General features: G+C 52.6%; 1 protein-coding gene and 1 long non-coding RNA gene across 6 annotated transcripts in view; one reads left to right on the forward strand and one right to left on the reverse strand.

The window, feature by feature from the left end:
• Positions 1-19,426, reverse strand: part of DLGAP2 (DLG associated protein 2) — a 777,915-nt gene that overhangs the window by 531,050 nt on the left and 227,439 nt on the right. The gene's annotated exons all lie outside the window — the stretch shown is intronic.
• On the forward strand, positions 12,079-13,234 carry LOC132691466 (uncharacterized). Its single transcript, XR_009615790.3, has 2 exons — positions 12,079-12,444; positions 12,632-13,234. It is a non-coding gene; the product is annotated as an uncharacterized LOC132691466 (long non-coding RNA).

The following is a 19,426-nucleotide window of genomic DNA, read 5'->3' on the forward strand; positions in this document are numbered from 1 at the left end:
TGAGAAACACAAATTCTCCTATTTCTGAGCTCAAAATAAGCCAAAAACCCTGTTCCTAAAATCACAACTTCAGTTAAGACACAAAACAGATTTTACCAGATGAAAGCCATAACCACATCATCTGCCTGCCTATTTGGGGCTCCTATGACCCTGCCAGGTACTGCTCCCGCTTACGCCCAAACAGACGGCGTTGGAGCCGGCCAGTCCGTTAAGTATATTTTGCCCCAGAAAAGCACTCGCATCTTTACAGGAAACACCCTAGACAGAAGGCAGCCACGCTGACCGCACGGATTCAAGGCAGATAGGGGGGCTCTGTGTCCTTAGGCACAGCATCTGCCTAGCGGGACGTTTTCCCTTCTGACGTGTAAACAAGTCACCTGACTCTGTCCACGACTAAGATGTCTAGTGAAATCGATCCTGAGCTATGCCAACATTACGAGACACCATAGTATCAACTTGTCGAACCCCTACGTTTACACCTGAAACAACCGTAACGTTGTGCATCAACTGTACTAAAATTTAAAAAGCTAGGGGCGCCTGGGTGGCTCGGTCGGTTAAGCGTCCGACTTCGGCTCAGGTCACGATCTCGTGGTCCGTGAATTCGAGCCCCGCGTCGGGCTCTGTGTCGACAGCTCAGAGCCTGGAGCCTGTTGCAGATTCTGTGTCTCCCTCTCTCTGTGACCCTCCCCCATTCATGCTCTCTCTCTCTCAAAAATAAATAAACGTTAAAAAAATTTTTTTTTAAATAAAAAAAAAAATTTAAAAAGCTAAAAAAAGAATTGCCCATAAAAAATAGAGAAATAAAATGCAGCATGAAAATGCCACTTCTGTCCCTTCACCCCGCCTCAGTAAGCTTGCAGCCAAAGGCATGAGAGCAGGACAGGGTCCTCAGGACAGCCACCGATCGTGTCCCCCCGTGGTGCACCTCCAGAAATCACACGGCACTGGAGACAATGAAGTGAGAGCCGAGCATGCCCCCCACCCCCGGCCCCGGGACGGGCTGGCCCAGGGCCTCTGACATCCCTACACACAGCTCGCCCACGTTACCCTGCTGCCTGCGATCTCCACGAGACCTGGGTTCTCACTGTGCTGGCCAGAGACGTCTGGAGCACACTCCCAGAAAACACCACCTGGGACCACAGTCCCAGAGAGGAGCTGGGTAAGTATGTGACGAGAGAAATCTTCGAAGCTGTAGGGAAGGAAATTCCTGCCACACGGGCACCGTTTCAACATCAGGATGTGTAGCCAGCACGGCACAGGCATCAAATATTTGAAGGGCTGCCTTACAAAGGAGGAGGCTGACTTTTCCATGGCATCCTTTCAAGATAGAACTTTCTGGGCGGGACTCACAGGACGACAGCTTCACTCCAAGAAAATCAAGGTCAGCAACTGTCCCCTCAAGACCTCGAGCAAACACCCTGTGAGGGAGTCGGCAGAAAGGATTCCTACCTGCGCGTGACGTCAGTGATTTTCAACCATGTGCTAAGAACTCTTCACAGAGGTGCCAATAAGACTGTTCTTATTTTTAAATAACTACAGATGCACTTGAAGACACGGGAGAAGTACAGAATGGCCCTGCGTATGCCTCCCCCAGTGTGGACACCTGATTCAGCTGTAGGACAACACCACACAACACGTGCAGGAGATTGGCGTGGAAACACTGTGTGGACAGTTCTACCACCATATTTTCAGGCACACACACATTTTTGTAACCACCACTACAGTCAAAACACAGGATCACTCCCCAGGGCGGTGAATTTTGTGCACTGTGTGATATTTATGTTCTCACGCAGTTGGAGGATATAAAACACGACAGCGTGACGATTCATGCACAATATCATGTCAAGTGGATCTTACAAAGTAGGGGACAGGACAACGTGGAAGAGGGTTCAATTTGCTGGTATACGGTCTAACTGGCACCAAACAAAACTTCTGCATTTACTGGAACATGGTCATAAATCTATCAGATAGTGAAATTAGGTTGATAATTAGTTCTCGCCATAACTGGCCCACAGGGTCAGCGGGATGACTGTGGACAGACTCTGACTCCTTCAGGCGTGCTGCCCTCTCCAACACACACGTGTCACGGGGCTAGAAGGGTGAAAGCACACATCCGGATCCCAGAATAGTGCTTACAATACATGCCCACAGTTCTGTATGAGCTGGCCCTAAACCGCAGGTGCAAGCCAAGTCAACACCAAAACTGCACGCATGTTCGGTCAGCCAGAGCCCCCCTACTTATGTCACAAGTAACCTTAATCTCAAAATGCGACTCACAGGAATAGTGACCCGCTCCTTTAGCTCAGCCAGTTTATTTAGACAGGAGACAAAACGAAAACGAGCCAACGCTGGGGAAGCTGCTACAAAGGGCTTGCTGGGGCTTGCCCCTGGAGACATAAACCTGTGCCGCCCCGAGGGGAAGCAGTGAGACGCGCATCAAGAGTCACAAACACGCGGTACCTGCAGCCAGCGCCTCCATTTCCAGGGACGGTCCTAGGGAGATTGTCATTGCCACAGGTCAATTAGAAATGACGGTTTTAATATCCTAGAAGCCAAAAAATCAAAAACAACTTACATGTCAGTTCTGTTCTCACAGGCGCTGGGTGCTTGCTCAAGCATCTCCACGGGAATAAAACACGGGGATAAAAGATTTAAAATATGTTCCTGGTACTTGACAAACTTACAACGCCGGGGATGGGCACCAAATAAAAAGATAGTTTCAACACCACATGACGGTAAAAACACACCTGAGAAAATCGTGAGTGGTCTGTGCATTGCCCCTGATGGCTGTGCGGTCACTCAGCAGTCCCACGCGGAGCCCGGCCGCACCAGACGGCGCTCCCTGGAGGAGCCAAGGGGTCAGGGCAACAGCCCTAAGAGAGCGGGGGCTGCCAGCCCCGTGAGCGAGCATCTGGGCCATCCCAGCCTCCGCAGAGTCCGGCGACCACAGGCCCGTCACACGGCAGGGCCAGGGACCAGCCCACGGAGCCCAGCTCTCCCTCAGCCTCTGGAAACGATAAATGTTGGCTGTGGTTTCCAGGCACTAAGCCGTGAAGTGGTCTGCTACACAGCCATCCGTCAGCACCAGAGAGGACTCCATTAGAAAGTGACGTGGCCAGAGAAATGCTCCATCCACCCGCAGACACGTTAGAGCGGTCCTGCTAGCGGCCGCCGACTGTGACATCTGTAACGGGATCCACGGGCCCCGGGCTCATCAACAGTGTAACCTGTGAAGTGTTTGCACGCTCTTTTTCCGGGCTCCCGTCAAAACTAGCATCCAGGAATGCCAGCCAAGGGGAGGCCGCGGTGAGGCCTAAGTACGAGGAGAAGGTAACGAGGGCAGTGGGATCTTGGGCCACGGCTCCTTCGTGTGCACCTGCTGCCTGCTCCCACAGCCGTGGCCACACAGAGCAGCTGCTGGGAGACAGAGCCCGCCCTCCAGGGAGTCTTTGGAGGCCACGTGGGCTGAAGCAGGGGTGGAGGCGCTGGCTCAGGACCGGGTCTGCCTACCCACGTGGCCAAGTCCCTCCAGCACGTCCCTTGGGAGCACACAAGAAGGCTGACTTCAAACTGGGATTCCCGGTCACGATAAAAGCCCATGTGCCGTAGTGGGAGCACAGAACGTACTGTGCTGACAGCGAATTAGCTCCATTTACCAGTTGTGGCTGTGTAGACGGGTGGGGGAGGGGGAGCGGCACTTACAGGAGCCACAGCAAACACACTCTCCCCTGTCACCTGCTGGGTGCTCCTCAAGGCCATGCCTCCCTCTCAGCCACTGGGCACTTCCCTGTGTCATTTAGGACCCATCTTGTTTTTCTTTGTCCCTTTTAAAAGTGGTGATGGGGGGCGCCTGGGTGGCTCAGTGGGTTGAGCGTCCGACTTCGGGTCAGGTCATGATATCACGGTTCATGAGTTCAAGCCCCGCATCAGGCTCTGTGCTGACAGCTCAGAGCCTGGAGCCTGCTTCAGATCCTGTGTCTCCCTCTCTCTCTGCCCCTCCCCTGCTCATGCTCTGTCTCTCTCTGTCTCTCAAAAAAAAATAAATGTTAAAAAAATTTTTTAAAAATGGTGATGGACTCAGGAATCAGGGGACACTGCTGGGAACAAGTGTACTCAGGCTCTAAGCCCCACATCACAGCACCCCACAGGGCACCCAAACCCCATGGGATACAGAGCCCCCCCCTCACAGGGCACCCAACCCCCATGGGACATATAGCCCCCCCCACAGGGCACCCAACCCCCATGGGACACACAGCCCCCCCCACAGGGCACTCAACACCCATGGGACATAGAGCCCCCCCACACAGGACACCCAACCCCCATGGGACATACAGCCCCCCCCACAGGGCACCCAACCCCCATGGGACACACAGCCCCCCCCCACAGGGTACCCATGCCCCCCACAGGGGCACACAGCCTCCCCCACAGGATACCAGCCCCCCACAGGAACACAGAGGGACCCCACAAGGCACCCAGGCACCCCACAGGACACCAGCCCCCCACAGGAACACACAGGGACCCCACAAGGCACCCAGGCACCCCACAGGGCACCAAGGCCCCCCCAGGACACCAGTCCCCCCAGGACACCAGGCCCCCAACACAGGGCACCAGGCCCCTCCACAGGGGCACACAGCCCCCCCCCCCACAGGACACCAGGCCCCCCACAAGGCACCCAGGCACCCCACAGGGCACCAAGGCCCCCCCCAGGACACCAGTCCCCCCAGGACACCAGGCCTCCAACACAGGGCACTCAGGACCCCCCCCCCCAGGACACCAGGCCCCCCCCACAGGACACCCAGGACCTCCCCAGGACACCAGCACCCCCACAAAGTGTATGTATGCCCCCTCCCCTGCAGGCACCTGACCCATCCCCCACCTCGAGGGGCCTGGCCAGGGACACTGGTGACCATACCCCTCCCATGCTCAGAAAGGGAAAGCAGACAGGCTCCCCTGTTACCTTGCTGACCTTCCTGATGCCGCCCCTCAATGCCAAGGACTGTTCCTAAGTGCTACTGAATACGTATCCTACTAAACTCTGGCCTTTCAAAGCTTGGCTCTTTTTAGTGCAAACCACTCATTTCTTGTCGACAATTTCCTCAGCATGGGTTTAGTTAAACACGTTCACTGTGACCATCTCACTAAGACCTCTTTCCCCTTAATTACAACAGGTCACAGGACCGTAAGGAAAGGTGGAAAAGGTTTGAAAACCAGCCAGAAACACTGTTTGTGTAGTAGTGTCTTTTTTTTTTTTAATGTGGTGACAAAGAGCCCTGGGGTCTGACAGCCAAGGTACAAAGCCTGTCATCACGCCTCATTAGCTGTGCAGCCTCCACAGGGACCGTGCTCAGCACCTCAAACTCTCCATCTATAAAACGGGGTGATGACAGCAGCTGAGGCAGGTGCACAGAAGTGCTTAGCAAGGTCCCCAGGATGAAGGGGAAGGGGAAGGGCCATTACGGTTTACCACACAGGGAAATAAGCACCTGCCACCATGGAGTCAACTCACTGGGTTCTTAGGGTCGTGTTGCAAATACTTGCAAATACTCTAGAGGAATTGGGAAAAGATGGCTTGCTTCCCGCCATGCTCATGAACCCAGGTAATGCTCAGAGCTTCAGCATTATTTTGAAAGCTGAAACCAAACAGTGATGCTTAAATCAATTCTAAAATATTACTTGTGTTTTACCCTTAAGCAAAGTTCAGCTTCCCCCCCCCCCCCCCGGCCTTTGTCTCTAGAACTTACTTTAGAAATTTCAACAAACCTAATATTTTTTAACAGAGTACCTTCTAAACATAAGCACTTTCATAAGCAATGGTGTGTCATAAAAGCGGTTTTATACAGAGGAAATATCTGAAAAACTATAATTATTATTTAAATATTTTGTGGCCAAAGGTTGGGCTAAAAATAATAAACATTAAAAACAAATGCATGGAAATAACACGACATTATGTTTTTGTCCAAAAGTCGCTCAGCAAGCTTCTGGCTGGACCACCATCAAGTGATGTGGCCTCTGGACCCGGACAGAGGAGAGGCGCTTTCCGGCACCGTCCCCTCTGGATCTTAATGACATGAGAAGAGACGAGACGGAGGCAATCGTTCCCTTGTAAAAAAGTCAGAGGAGGGAATTAAACCAGCATCACGGAACCAAGAAGTCAGTCGGGACGAGCAAGTAGGCAGAGATACAGGCAGAAACCATGTTCCTGCCATGGAAGAGTCAAGGTGAACACAGAGAAATCAGAGAGGAAATGAGATCAGACGACCATACACAGGCCGATGCGGGTAAGCGGCTCGGCTGGAGAGGAAGCGCCACACACCCTCACGGGAAAGCAGAAACACGCGGGGCCAAAATAACCCCCGAGATCGGAGGAGGAGGGGCCTCTGCCATGAAGGAATCACCGCAAACTCCAACAGAAAAGGACTGACGACACTCTACGCCATCCGTACACAGTACAAGACATGCATAGGTAAGATTTAAGTCTAAAATTTTAAAAAACCATCAACCGTGCAGATGTGATACGACACTAGACTCTGGCAGTTCTGTGGGAAACTGCGGCCCCAGGACACTGGAGGCAGAAAGGCTGTCGTCGGCCCTCTCCACCGCCAACAACTCAGGGAACACGGCCTTGTGCACCTTGGTGGCGAGCACGTCAGCCGCATCACAAAATCTGGCCATGGAAAGGAAAGGGGAAAGGGCCAGGTGGAGGAGGACGGAATGTCCAGGGCAAGACGACGAGGGAATAGCGTCTGGTGAGCTCCCAGAAGTCGTACAACCCAGGAAGGTGAGATGAGCCAAGTGTTCCCTGGAGAACGAGAGCAGGAGACAGACGTTCTCATCCAGGAGGAAAAAGCCGCAACCCCCACAGCCGGTGCTAAGAAGAACCCCTTCAGCCAACCAGGAATCAGAACAGATCTGGCCAGACAGAAAGGCCACGGTGAAAGGGGTGGTGGGGAGCACCGAGCCCATGCAGAACGGAGAAGAAGTCTCCGCAGGGCTGGTTCCATGGCACAGACACGTGCGTGTGCACAGGTGCACGTTCCAGGTCTTGGGACAAAGGAGAGAATATAAAAATACTACTCATTCTCTCAAAGCTTCCCAATATTGTTCAATTTTTTTTTTATTCTTAGAAGGCCTTTTAAGGGATTAAATCTGTTGGAACGAAGAGATATTTGTGTCAAGAATGGCAACGACTTCAGCGTCACATCAACTTACTGCTTCTGTTAAGACTGAATAGTACATTTCATATTTCTGTAAAATGGACCAAACAGAATACAATCTCATTTACTCAAAGTATTCCTAGAGTTTGCACTATTTGGACGTGGTGTTTAACGGTGGTTATTCCCCAGAGGCAGGAGTTCTCACGAACACCTTCTAATTTCCTGTAGTGGTTCAATGCCTTAGAGCATATATATATTACTTTGCTTTTTTTTAGTAAGATAAACTGAAAAGGAAAACCATCAAGTAAAAATATCCAGATTTTCCAGATATTTAAACAGTATTTTGAGATTGGTAAGATTTGCTTTGTAATTTTCATGAACTAATTTCTGTATTTGAGTTCATCTTCCATGAGAACCGATGGGGACCAATCCCTCAATCTGAAAAACCAAGTCGTACAGCATGACACCTCGAAGTGCACGTTCCTCAGAAACAGTTGAAACAGTAGCCAAAGTCACAAGACAGTTTCACAAAATGAGGATCATACGATCCGGACTCTTGATTTTGCTGGGGTGACTTTCACACAGTGAACACAACAGTCCATCGCAAGGGTTCTGCAGGCCACCTAACCACTTACTTCTGCTGAAGAACGTGGCAATCAATACCTCCGAACGTAAACTCCACCCAGGTCAAATGATACCCCCTCTGGATAGATTCCAGGCCCACGAAGGGTCCCAGAGAGAAATTCTGGAAAGGGTATAAAACGGTGCGATTCCCAGGGAGGCGACCCCTTTTTATGTCGAAGTTCCAGGATGCTTGTTTCGAGGGAAACTGGGCACAGTACTCTTTACATACACCCCTGGGAGGTGTGCTTGACCTGCCCTTGGGATTTTCTTCCTCTCCCTGGAAACTACACAGGCTGGGGGAGTGGGTATCACAGTACGTGGCATTCCGGTACGAGTATGATCGGTTCGTGCAGATCAATGTCAGGCAGGTTCTTTGCGGAACACCCCTGAACCCACACACCTTCTGCGAAGACCCACCTCCACGTAATGGCTGGTAACAAAACTCATCTTTCCAGTGTTCTGAGGAGGGGCAGGCTCGGTCACAGGAGGCACTTTGCTAACGTGGTGAACTGTACGTCCCGACACTCCGGTCCCCGCGGAGGGTGCCTTCAGCACCCAAACCAGTCTCCACGCTGCTGCCCAAGGCCCCACACTGAGGACACAGGACCCCAAAGCCTCAGCCAGATCTCACTCCTCCGTTCCCATCATGACCCCAGACCACCCAGGAAGAGCTCTGTGTTCTCGGATCCCCCTAAGCAGCTGGGCACTCTGGGGGAGACCCCAGCTAGTGCCGGGCTAGAGGAGCAGGAGGCTGTGAGGCAGGGGCCAGGGAACCTCCACGAACGGACTGTTTCCTGGCATGAAGCCTATGTGCACCTGCCAACAGGCAGAGGCGGGAGGAGACTGTGGGTGCTGGAAGGGGCCTCCTGGGTGTCAGGTCTTCAGCGTCCACACGGGGGTGACAGCTGGCTCTCTAGGGAGACAGACTCCTGTCTGCCATCTCTCCAAGCATGTCAGTGCTACTGACACCTCCCTGAGAAACAAGGACTTGAAGATTCTCCTCACTGCATCGTCACAGCTGAGCCTCATTTACAACACATCACTCAGACTTTTCATCAGTGATTCGAGTTATTTCAGTATTTTCCTGAAAGCATCGACTTTGGCTCAGATCACAATCTCACGGTTCTTTAGTTCGAGCCCCGCGACAGGCCCTGGGCCAACAGCTCAGAGCCTGGAGCCTGCTTCCGATGCTGTGTCCCCCTCTCTCTCCGCCCCTCCCTTGCTCACATTCTGTCTCTCTCAAGAATGAATAAACGTTAAAAAAATTTTTTAATAAAAATAAAAAACCGAGTGTGCACAGAAATAGCAACACTTCATAAATGAGTACAATCCCCTCCCCAATTCCACCCTGACTCCCACCAAACTGTTCTCTTACATACTTAAATCTGGTTTTCTACATTAACCATATAAAAGTGTGTCTAAGGCAATAAAAATGCTTTATTTTGGGGGCGGCTGGGTGGCTCATTCGGTTAAGCATCTGACTTCGGCTCAGGTCATGATCTCACAGTTCATGAGTTCAAGCCCCGCATCGGGCTCTGCGCTGACAGCTCAGAGTCCGGAGCCTGCTTCAGATTCTGTGTCTCCCTCTCTGTCTCTCTGCCCCTCCCCTGTTCATGCTCTGTCTCTCTCTCTCAAAAATAATTAAATGTTAAAAAAAATTTTTTTAAGTGCTTTATTTTAATTGCATGTAATACTCTTCATTTTTTCAATCATTTCCAGGCATGTTTATGGACTTTGAGATTATTGCACAGAACAAAGCAGCACTGGACTTGTTCTCAGCACCTCGACAGAAGAGTTAACGGGTGTCTAATTCAGGTATAAATACAACATGAGCCATGTGAGACCAACCACCCCATCGTCTCATTTGCTTTAGTATTCTGTTTCCTAAGTCGCTACAGCAAAATGCACTCACATGTAGCATAAACTGGTCGTGCATACAGTGAAACGGGATGGCTTTTGAGGTCTGGTGTCACCTGTAACAAATATACATTTGGCCAGGCTTCAGCACGCCATGATCTCCTCTGAGCTGTGACTATCCCGGGCTCCCCAGTCCTCCAACCATCCCCGAACGCCAATGGAGATACAGTGTCTGCTCCGTGTGTAAATGCAGCTTGTGAGGCAACCGTAGGGCTGTCCAAAATTCACACACATCCACTTGGACTCACAATGACACAGGCATCAGAACTAGACAAGTAACGTGGGATCCTGTCCTTCAGGAACTCAGAGTCTTTTAGGAAAGTTCCCAAGGCACATGAAGGAGGTTTAGCTGGGGGAGATGGGGTGGGGGAAAAGGAAGGGGGATGGGGTGGGAGGAATGGAGGAGGGATGGGGCAGTGGATGGAGGGGGGGACGGAGTAGGGGGCAGAGGGGGGACAGAGGTGGTTATGGAGGGGGGACAGAGGGGAGGACGGTGATGGAGGGGGGGACGAAGAGGGGGTGAGGGGGATGGAGGGGGATGGAGAGGAGGTGGGGGGATGGTGACGGAGGGGGGGACATAGCGGGGCAGGGGGGACGGAGGGAGGGACGGGGGGACAGTGACGGAGGGGGGAAGGAGGGGGGATGGAAGAGGAAATGGGGTGACAGAGGGGGTGATGGGCAGATGGCGGGGGGGATAGAGGGGGTGATGGGGAGGAGGTGATGGGGGAGCAGGCGACGGGACAGGGGAGATGGAGAGGGAGATGGAGAGGGAGATGGAGAGGGAGATGGAGAGGGGGATGGAGAGGGGGATGGAGAGGGGGATGGAGAGGGGGATGGAGAGGGGGCAGGGGGGATGGGGGGACAGAGGGGGGATGGAAGCGGGATGGGGGGGCGGCAGGCATAGGTGGGAGGGGATGGGGGCAGAAGGGCAGCTGTGGAGAGGAGATGCATAACTGTTTGGGACGTAAAAGTTGCAGTGCTGGTGGGCTGTGGGGCCCGAGGACAGACAAGTGGGGACAGCGGGGTCCTTGGCACAATTGGGAATGACGCAGAAGACCAGGACTCGTGCACTGCGCAGGCCCAGGTTCAGGCCGGGGCCGGGGGACAGGGGAGCAGGGCTGACACGTGACCCCTGATGCCAGAGGGGGCATATCAAGCTGGAGGGTCAGAGCCCAGGCACGACGGTATCTGAAGGTCAAGAGGAGGCCAGGCAGGCAGTGTCCAGGAGAGAAGGGGGCGCACGTGGCCCAGGGGACACCAGCTTCTGGAAGGACTTTGAGGCCACAAACTATACAGCGGTCAAGCCAGGTCAGGACAAGAGAAAGAGATGTACGAGGAATCTGTTGATGATCTCCTGTGTTGCCAAAGACGTTTTAAGTTGAGACCAAGAAATCACATTTCTAGTCCTTCACGCGGAATGAACAGCTAAGAAATGAAGTTAGGCAGTAAAATACTCTTAGGCTGAGTGTTAACCAAAGCTTTGGAGCAAAGAATGAACATTACACTTTGCCAAGAGACTTGGAGGGCCTCAGTTTGTGGACACTGATATTTCCGGGTTTCACGGTGACCCTGAAGCTAAAATGTATATTCTCATTAAACACGCACATTCATAAAATCCCGGGACACGCTTGCAGGTGATCTGGTGCCTACTTTTTGGTCTGAACACTAAGGGCACCAAGCAGGTAAGAATACTTAGGGCAAGAGAACACACTCCATCTGAAGTACCAACACGCGACACCGTGAGGCCACAACGCACGGGTCGTGGCAGAGTCTGCGAGAGCCAAACAGGTCCAGGACCCTTCTGGAGGGGTTCTTCCTACAGCTGTGGGCTAGCTTCCGCATGAAGCCGCATCGAGGGCCAGAAGTCCTTCTGAGGAAGCTTGCTGCAGCCACAGACAACATCAACTTCTTACCATAACATATACTTACGTGTGCTGTTACAACACCATACAGGTGCACCGGGGATTAGCAGATAAACATTAGGAGAACCCATCTATCATCTGTTCATCCACACTGGAAGGAAGCCAGCCTCAAAGTACAGCCGAGCTCCACGGACATAGCAGCAGCATTTGCAAGTGGAAATGAAGCTCATTGTCTACTGGGACTGATTCCCAGCCCCAGCAGGAAAGGTGAGGACAGCCTCACGGAGAAGACAGCGAAATTCCCAAGGTCCACAGTAAGACCAGGGCGCAGAACATCTGGGCAAACATGGAGTTTGCCCTGGTTGTCTGTTGGCAGGGTTTCCGGGGCAACCACAAAAGCCCACAGTTAGACAATAGATGCTGGGAAGTGGCGGGGGTGGGTGGGGGGAGGAGGAGGGAGTGCAGGGGTCCCCAGGGTCTTCAAGGTGTCTGTGGGGAGGGAGGGGAGCATAGGGGTCCCGCGGTTTTCAAGGTTCAAGGTGGCTGCGGCGGGGGGAGTGCAGGGGTCCCTCAGGTTTTCAGGCAGTGGGCTTTGCTTCTTGCCTGTGTGGTCACTGGAGATGTGACCTGCATGGAACAAGCGGGGAGGGAGGTGCAGATGTGGAAATGTCCCCCCGTAAGACCCCTGCAGGTTTGCAGAGCAGGACCTCCCTCGTCTTCCTGTCACTCAGAAAAGACACTGGACACAGGGATGCCTTCCTGTATCGTGACGCCCTCAGAGCCAAGTGCCAGGGGCATGTCCCACCCGGGTCACAGCCAACCCCCAGGAGCAGCTGCCCAGCAGAGACAGCAGCTGAGAAGATCTGGAACAATGGGAAATGTCCAAGGTGCGTGCGGTGAAAAGACCTGGAGGGCTGAGGCAGGACGAGAAATAGGGGTTTGATCCCGATTTCCCCACGTACTTGCTCGTGATTGTAAACTCCCTCCTAGGGTGTCGAGACATTAAGCCACATGGTGCGGGACAGGCCGCGGGGCCTGATGGATACAGGGCCCTTCTTCTTTCCTCCAAATCAGGTCACCTAACGGCTGTTCGCTGCTGTGGGGACACAGCCCCTTCATGTCCCGACATTTGGGGGAGTTTGGCTGTAAATTGTCCTTGGAGAAGGAAATCCTCGCCAATGCCGCCCAGGAGACCAGGCAGCTGTAGGAAAGCCACACGGGCTGTCAACACGTGGACCGTGGATGAGGTCAGCTCCTGTTAGCGTCAACCCAAAGGAAATCCGCCGGGAAGGCGTGTGGTGGAAAGGGCCACGCAGACTCCTCCCGCCAGCCCTGCCCAACCCCACGTCCTGAGAGGACAGCACCAGGGCAGGGTTTGATCAAGGCGCTGAAACACTTGGGGACTCATGTCAGGGCACCCATGGACTAAGCTCCAGGACCCTGACCCACACGGCTCCTGCCCGTCATGAACACGCTTCCCTCAGTCCCACATCTGGGGACGGACAGGAACCATAAGGCAGAACAGAGCCATCTCAAACCATCTTCCCCTGACGGATTATAGATTTTCAGGGAATTTAACCAAATTCTGCCATTCAGGATGCTTGTTCTCAGATACGCTGTAGGCTTTATCAGGGTTTCATTTTATGAAACATCATAAAAAATCCTATATAAATTTGATTGGTCTACTCTCCTTTGAAACATTTCTCTCTGCAAAATTTTCTCCGCATGAATCACCTTGACTCACTCCGTACCTGGGGAACGGACAGGGAAACTGATGTTTCAGAGATGACCCGTGTGCTAACCACATGCATTACTTCGTTTAATCCTGACAACGCTGTTCTCCACCTATGTAAATTAAGGTTCTAAGGGATTAAATAAGCGGTCTACACAGCATTCCATCTGAGGCCCGAGCCTGACTCTGAAGCTCATGTACCTGCCCCACCCATAACCAACACTCGGCACTAAAACGTACTCAAGGGACAGTCAGGCCAGGCAGGCCTCCTGAGCCGGTTCCAGAATGCCCGTCTCCCGGATCAGAACGAGAGCCCAAACGGCGCCATATTCTGCCAGTGTTGGCAAAGGCCCAGACCAGCCTCAGCGCCGCCATGGCTGTGGCGGAGATGCGTGAAACGTCACACAGAGTACGAACTCTGTAAATACTTGCTTTACTTCCCTCTTACTTGGAAGCATGTCTGAGACACTTGGCGGCTGTTCTGTTTCAGCTCAAAGTTTAGACGCATGCATGCAGTCAGCATCACGGTGCCGTGCAGTCCAGCAGCCTGCCCGGGGTCAGACGTGGCACATTCAGGCTGTTGCTGTTGTAACGGCCAATGAAGAACACGGACACTTGTCTTCACGGCTTTCGTTTCACTTCTCACGTCGGTCACTCACACCACACGCGGCGACCCAAACTAAATAACAACAACGATGAAAACTGACCCAACAGTGGCAGCCTGTTTCCGAACACAGCCGTGCTCGAGTGAGTCTGCACGCCGGCTGGGTCCCGGGGTGCTGACACTCGAGTTGAGCACGTCCGCACTGGCTCTCTGGGCCAGGCCCTTCCTCGGGATGGTCCACGCAGGCAGTCCCAGGTCGGTGGCTTGGGCTTGGCTGTGGTCTGGAGCAGGGCGAGCCGAATCTGCACCCACACCCTCAGAAATAAGGGGGAGGGCGCTTCCCGACGGGGTGGGGGGCGCTTCTGGTCTCCAGCTGCCAGCTGGGGTGTTTCTGCTGTTGATGGTGGACACGGGGTCAGCACACACTGACACCTGACAGAGGCAGAGGACGTTGGCATCGGAAGGCACCAAGCCCCCGTCCACCCACCCGCCTCTATGCGCGAGGACACGCAGGCCGGCGGTGCCCTGGGCCGGGACCGAGGCCGCCAAGTCTGAGCCCAGGGCTCTCTCCACTGTGATTGTCAAGGACATGCTTCCGACAAAACCCGGAAACGACTTCTACCCCCGGGTGGGAACTGACGCCCCGAAGCCACCTGTGGGACACGGGGTGAAACAGGCGCGCCCGGCACCGGACGGCCTGTTGCCGCCACTTCCTTCCATCCAGCACAGGCTTCGGTACGGAGGAGACGCCCTCGTACGGCTGCGCACCTACTGCACCCTCAGAGCCTCGCGAACAGAGGAGGAAGCTGAGGCTCAGAGACGTGCAGGCGGGTCCAGGCAGCGCGGTGAAGTGTCTGGTTCCACACCCAGGTCTCCGCGTCTGCAAGCTCCAGGCCCATCGGCAGCTGGGTGTTGAGGGGATGTGCTGACCGTCTACCGCGTGCACCCAAACCGGCCAGACCCCAAGGTCCACCCTCTGCGCTCCGAGCCACAGTATCAGTGAGCCGCAGCTCTTGTTTTCCAAACAACTCACTGCCTTAAAGGAAAGGCGTAGACAGAAACAGGAGCCTAGAGGCCAATGTATCCGCCTGACAAGTCCGTCTTAAGACGGTTCTCGGTGTGAAGCCGGGGGAGGGTCAGAGCCGCCTGTAAGGGCCCCACAGTCACGAATGGACGTGAGTGAGTACTCGGCTCCCAGACCAGGGGTGCCGGCTCTGACGCTGAGTACAAGGCCACACAGAAGAAGGATGAGGGTGCCCCGGGTGCCTGGCAGAGTCCCATGTGGTTGTAAGTGTTAGCAGGTCTTCTAGTACTCACAGGCGGGAGGTGCTGAGACTCAGAAATCCTCAAATTTTCAAACACGCCCGTGGCATTTATTTCTCAAGATAATTCTACATTCTAGCAAAGAATCCTCGTTTTCTTAAACCTCCTGGCCTTCACTTCCGTCGAGAGCACCGCTGGTTTTCTTTATAGGGCTATATATTTTTTCCCCTACAAAGAGACAATCTGTATCACTTCATAAAAATCCTTTATAAACCCTCCGTGGAAAAAGCCCCTTGCAGTACAAGCACGAAGCAGTAATTCACATCCTCGGCTGACTGCTGAAAACTCCTCGTACCTGGGGTAAAAGAACTCAGGAGACAGTACAAACACGATCAATGCTTCCTCCAGTCCGACTGAATATAAAAAACACCTACGTGAAAACAGCAGCAACTATTGAGTGCTTACTGCATAACGGGTGGAGCTCTGCGTGCTGGTGTGCAGCACACCAGTAACTTGCACACGCACCCCATTAGGCGCCACCACACCCACTCCGCCAACTCTGCGGCTGAGGCAGAGGCAGTGCCCATGGGAGCCAGCCAGGAGGTTGGGGTCCACTCTCAAATGCTCTGTGCACTCTCCGTGCCGAGGGGAAGCGGTCAGACAGGACCAGGCAAGCTGAGAAGGGGGGGCAGCTAACTTCTAAGCAGCAGCAAGGGACACACCTGGACAAGAGAAAGAAGGCTTTCTGAAGAAGAAACACTGGCGTCTGATTGGGCTGAATATGACAAGAAATAGATAAGAAATTTGGGATATCAAGACTTACTATATTTCTAGTCAATAATAAAATCCAACCTCCTCATGAAAGTCCACGGAATGGGAGAAGATATTCTCAAATCATCAGACTGACTGAGGAGGGATTAATATCCATAATATACAAAGAACTCCTACAAGTCAACAAAAAGAAAGCAATTCAAAAATTGTCAAAGGACTTGAAGAGACATGTCTCCACAGAAGACCTACGGATGGCCAGTGAATACACGGGAAGCGGCTCACCACCACCTGCCTAGAGAACACTAAGTCAAAGCCGCCGTGGGACCACCTCACATCCACTTGTTCAAAAGAACAAGTAACGAGTGATGTGGACAACTGGAAGCTGTGTGCACAGCTAGTGGGAACATAAAACGCTGCAGCCGCAGTGGACAATTTCGCCGTTCCTTAAAAAGTTACACACGGGATCAACCTATGATCTGGTAATGCCACCCTGGGTGTAGAGAGCCAAGGGGGTGAGAGCAGGGCCTCAGGCGCACTGGGGCCAAGAGGTGGAAACTCCCCAAACATCCACTAGAGAAATGAACAAGATGCGGGGCACACATACACAGAAACGTTATTCTGCTGGAGAAGTGAATGAGGTTTTCACTCGCGCCACAACGCGGATAAACCCTGCAAACGTCATGGCACGTGAGATGTGTGGACACAGAAGGGCGAACACCATATGACTCACTGAGGTCAAGTAATGATAATGTGCCTGGAATGGGCAAACTCATACAGAAGAACATAGAGTGGGGTCCCCGGGGCTAGGGCGGCGGTGTAGGGTCTCTGGGACTATGAACAAGATGAAAATGATGTTCGCACAACTCTGTGAACGGACTTCATGCCGCCAAGCTGTAGACTGAAGAATGGTGAAGAGGTACATTTATGCACACTTTCCACAATAAAACCCTGACACTTCCACGGATGTACGCTTTCCACAATAAAACCCTGACACTTCCACGGATGCACACTTTCCACAATAAAACCCTGACACTTCCACGGATGCACACTTTTCACAATAAAACCCTGAAACTCTTCAACAGAGAATTCAGTGCCTCCCGGATCTTAAGCACCTGCCCGTGGGGCCTTCTGGCCATGAAGGTCCCTTCCTCCAGCTGACCCACACTCGCACCCGCCCTCTCTGCGACGCAGTTCCCTCCACCCGCTGACTCCAGACCTGCCTTCTCCGCGGCGTCTCCTGGCTGCTGGCGGTCTCCTCCCTCAGCCTGGCCGAGGGGTGCCCAAGGGACCCTCAGAGCTCTGTGCTTCAGACTCTACCCACCGCCAGCAGCTGCAGGGCCAAAGCTCCACCAGAGCCCCCTGTGTGTCGAGTTCACCCAGGGGCAGGCACACGGTGCATGTGCCATAACCCCAGACTGCACGACTCACAGGGAGACAGTGAAAGTGTTAGCATCACAGTCCCCAGACTGTGCTCCAGGGCACCCTGGGGGACAAGGCCACCAGATCACCTAAACTTTCAAGGAAAAGAGACCAGTCCTCAATATCTGTCGGGCCACCGAAACCATCACCTTAAGAGAGTTCAGTTTCTTCATTAAATTGTACTATGTTCCTTCCAATGGGTCATATCATTGTGAGGCTGGGTCTCTGGTCGGCCCTTCATTCAAGGCCCAAGGAAAAACTCAGTATGGGAACAGGAAATAGCAAGTCAGGGAAGCCGTGAGAGCCCACGGGGATACGTGTTCCATTAGTAAGTGCACACGGCTGTTTGACAATGAGATGTGAGTATCTTTGTTTCAGTTTACGTGCATTCTCATTGAGGTACAACTGACATATAACATTAGTTTCATGTGTACAACCTAACAGATAGCTGTATATATTGCAAACGGTCTCCACAATAATTGTAGTTAACTCCTGTCACCACACGTAGTCACTAATTTTTTTTTCTTGTGAAGAAAACGTTAAAGATTGAGTCTCTTAGCCACCTGCAAATATACGACACGGTGTCACGAACAACAGTCACCGTGCTCTATCTTCCACCCTCAGGACTTACTTACAATCGGAAGCTTGTATGTGCAGTTTTTAAGTAACTACTACTATGTTAGCACTGAAATACTCAGCAAATTGTTCAAACCTAACAACCTGATAAAATGAACAGGTAGGCACTTCTTCTGGCCAGGGGCACTTCGAAAACCCTACTGAGACACTAAGGTGGATTTCTGGCTCAAAGGAAATTTCGAGGAGGGTTGGCCTTACCAACCAGGCGGACGGCTTACTGTTCCTGATCACAGAGATGGACCGAAAAATCAATACACAGACTTGAACCGATGCTGTCCGTCAATCAAGGTGGGTAAGGCCAAAGCCCCTTCCTTTTTCTGCGAAACAATCTTCTGACTCGATGTTGGAGTCATTATGCTGGTTTTCCCTGTGCATTTGTCGAGGGCATTCGACGGAGCAGATGCGTGTGGAAGTGCACAGTAAAGACACACTGAGGCAGAGCCTGCTGCACACGTGGCGCCCACGCGGAGCCCACACGCAGTCCCCTCCGCGTGCCAACGGTCACGGACTGTGGGAGTCCGACCAGAATACCTGCATCAACAGAGCATCTGAAAGAACAAAACATACCAAGGAAGTGGTACACGGATGTCAGGCGACGACCGTGAGGTAAACGTCAGGATATACTCCTCACGCAAACCAGCATTTCTTAACCCTACGGTCTGATGGCAGGTGACCCTAATGCACTCACACGCATTCTCTCAAGATCCCGAATACGCTATGCAGACTTTATATAAATAAGTGTAAATTATTACCACAAGCGTATATAGGTATAAAATAATTTTATTCTGAAACAAATAGACAAAAACACTATGTAAGAGTTTTCTGAAAATAAAAGCATTTGATTTTTGATCATTTTTACGGGTTCTTTTTTTGAAGTTTGAGAGGTGGGGCCTCAGGCCTGGCCTGTGCCAGGCGCTCCGGTCGCCCGACACCTTCACCTTCAGGAGGAACGGGCTCACCTCGGGGCCAATGCCAGTTCCGCCTCAGACGCCATAAAGCAAGTCAAGTGAATTTTTGGTTTCCCGGTGCACATAAACACGTTTACACTACCCTGTCTCACGTGTGCAATACCATCACGTCTGCCATAATGCACATACTCGAATTCAAAATACTTCATTGCTAAAAAATGCTAACCATCACCTGAGCTTTTCAGCGAGCTGTAACCTCAAACACAGATCACCATAACACATGTAACAGTAATAAAAAATCTGAAGTATGGGGAGAACTGCCAAATGTGACACAGAGACACGAAGCAAGCTCACGCCGTTGGGAAAACAGAACCTCCACGGGTAAAAGCACAATACCCGCCAAGCACGATCAAGCAAGGGCACCTGTCCTCAAGTCCCTGTACCTGGCCTGAAGACACCTGGTCTTCAGATCAAGTGTCAGCACATCCTGGTCCTTCCCGATGCCGACGGGGCAAACACAGGCGACGTGACAAGGG

This window comes from Panthera onca, chromosome B1, assembly GCF_046562875.1.
Source record: "Panthera onca isolate mPanOnc1 chromosome B1, mPanOnc1 haplotype 2, whole genome shotgun sequence".
Lineage (NCBI taxonomy): Eukaryota > Metazoa > Chordata > Mammalia > Carnivora > Felidae > Panthera > Panthera onca.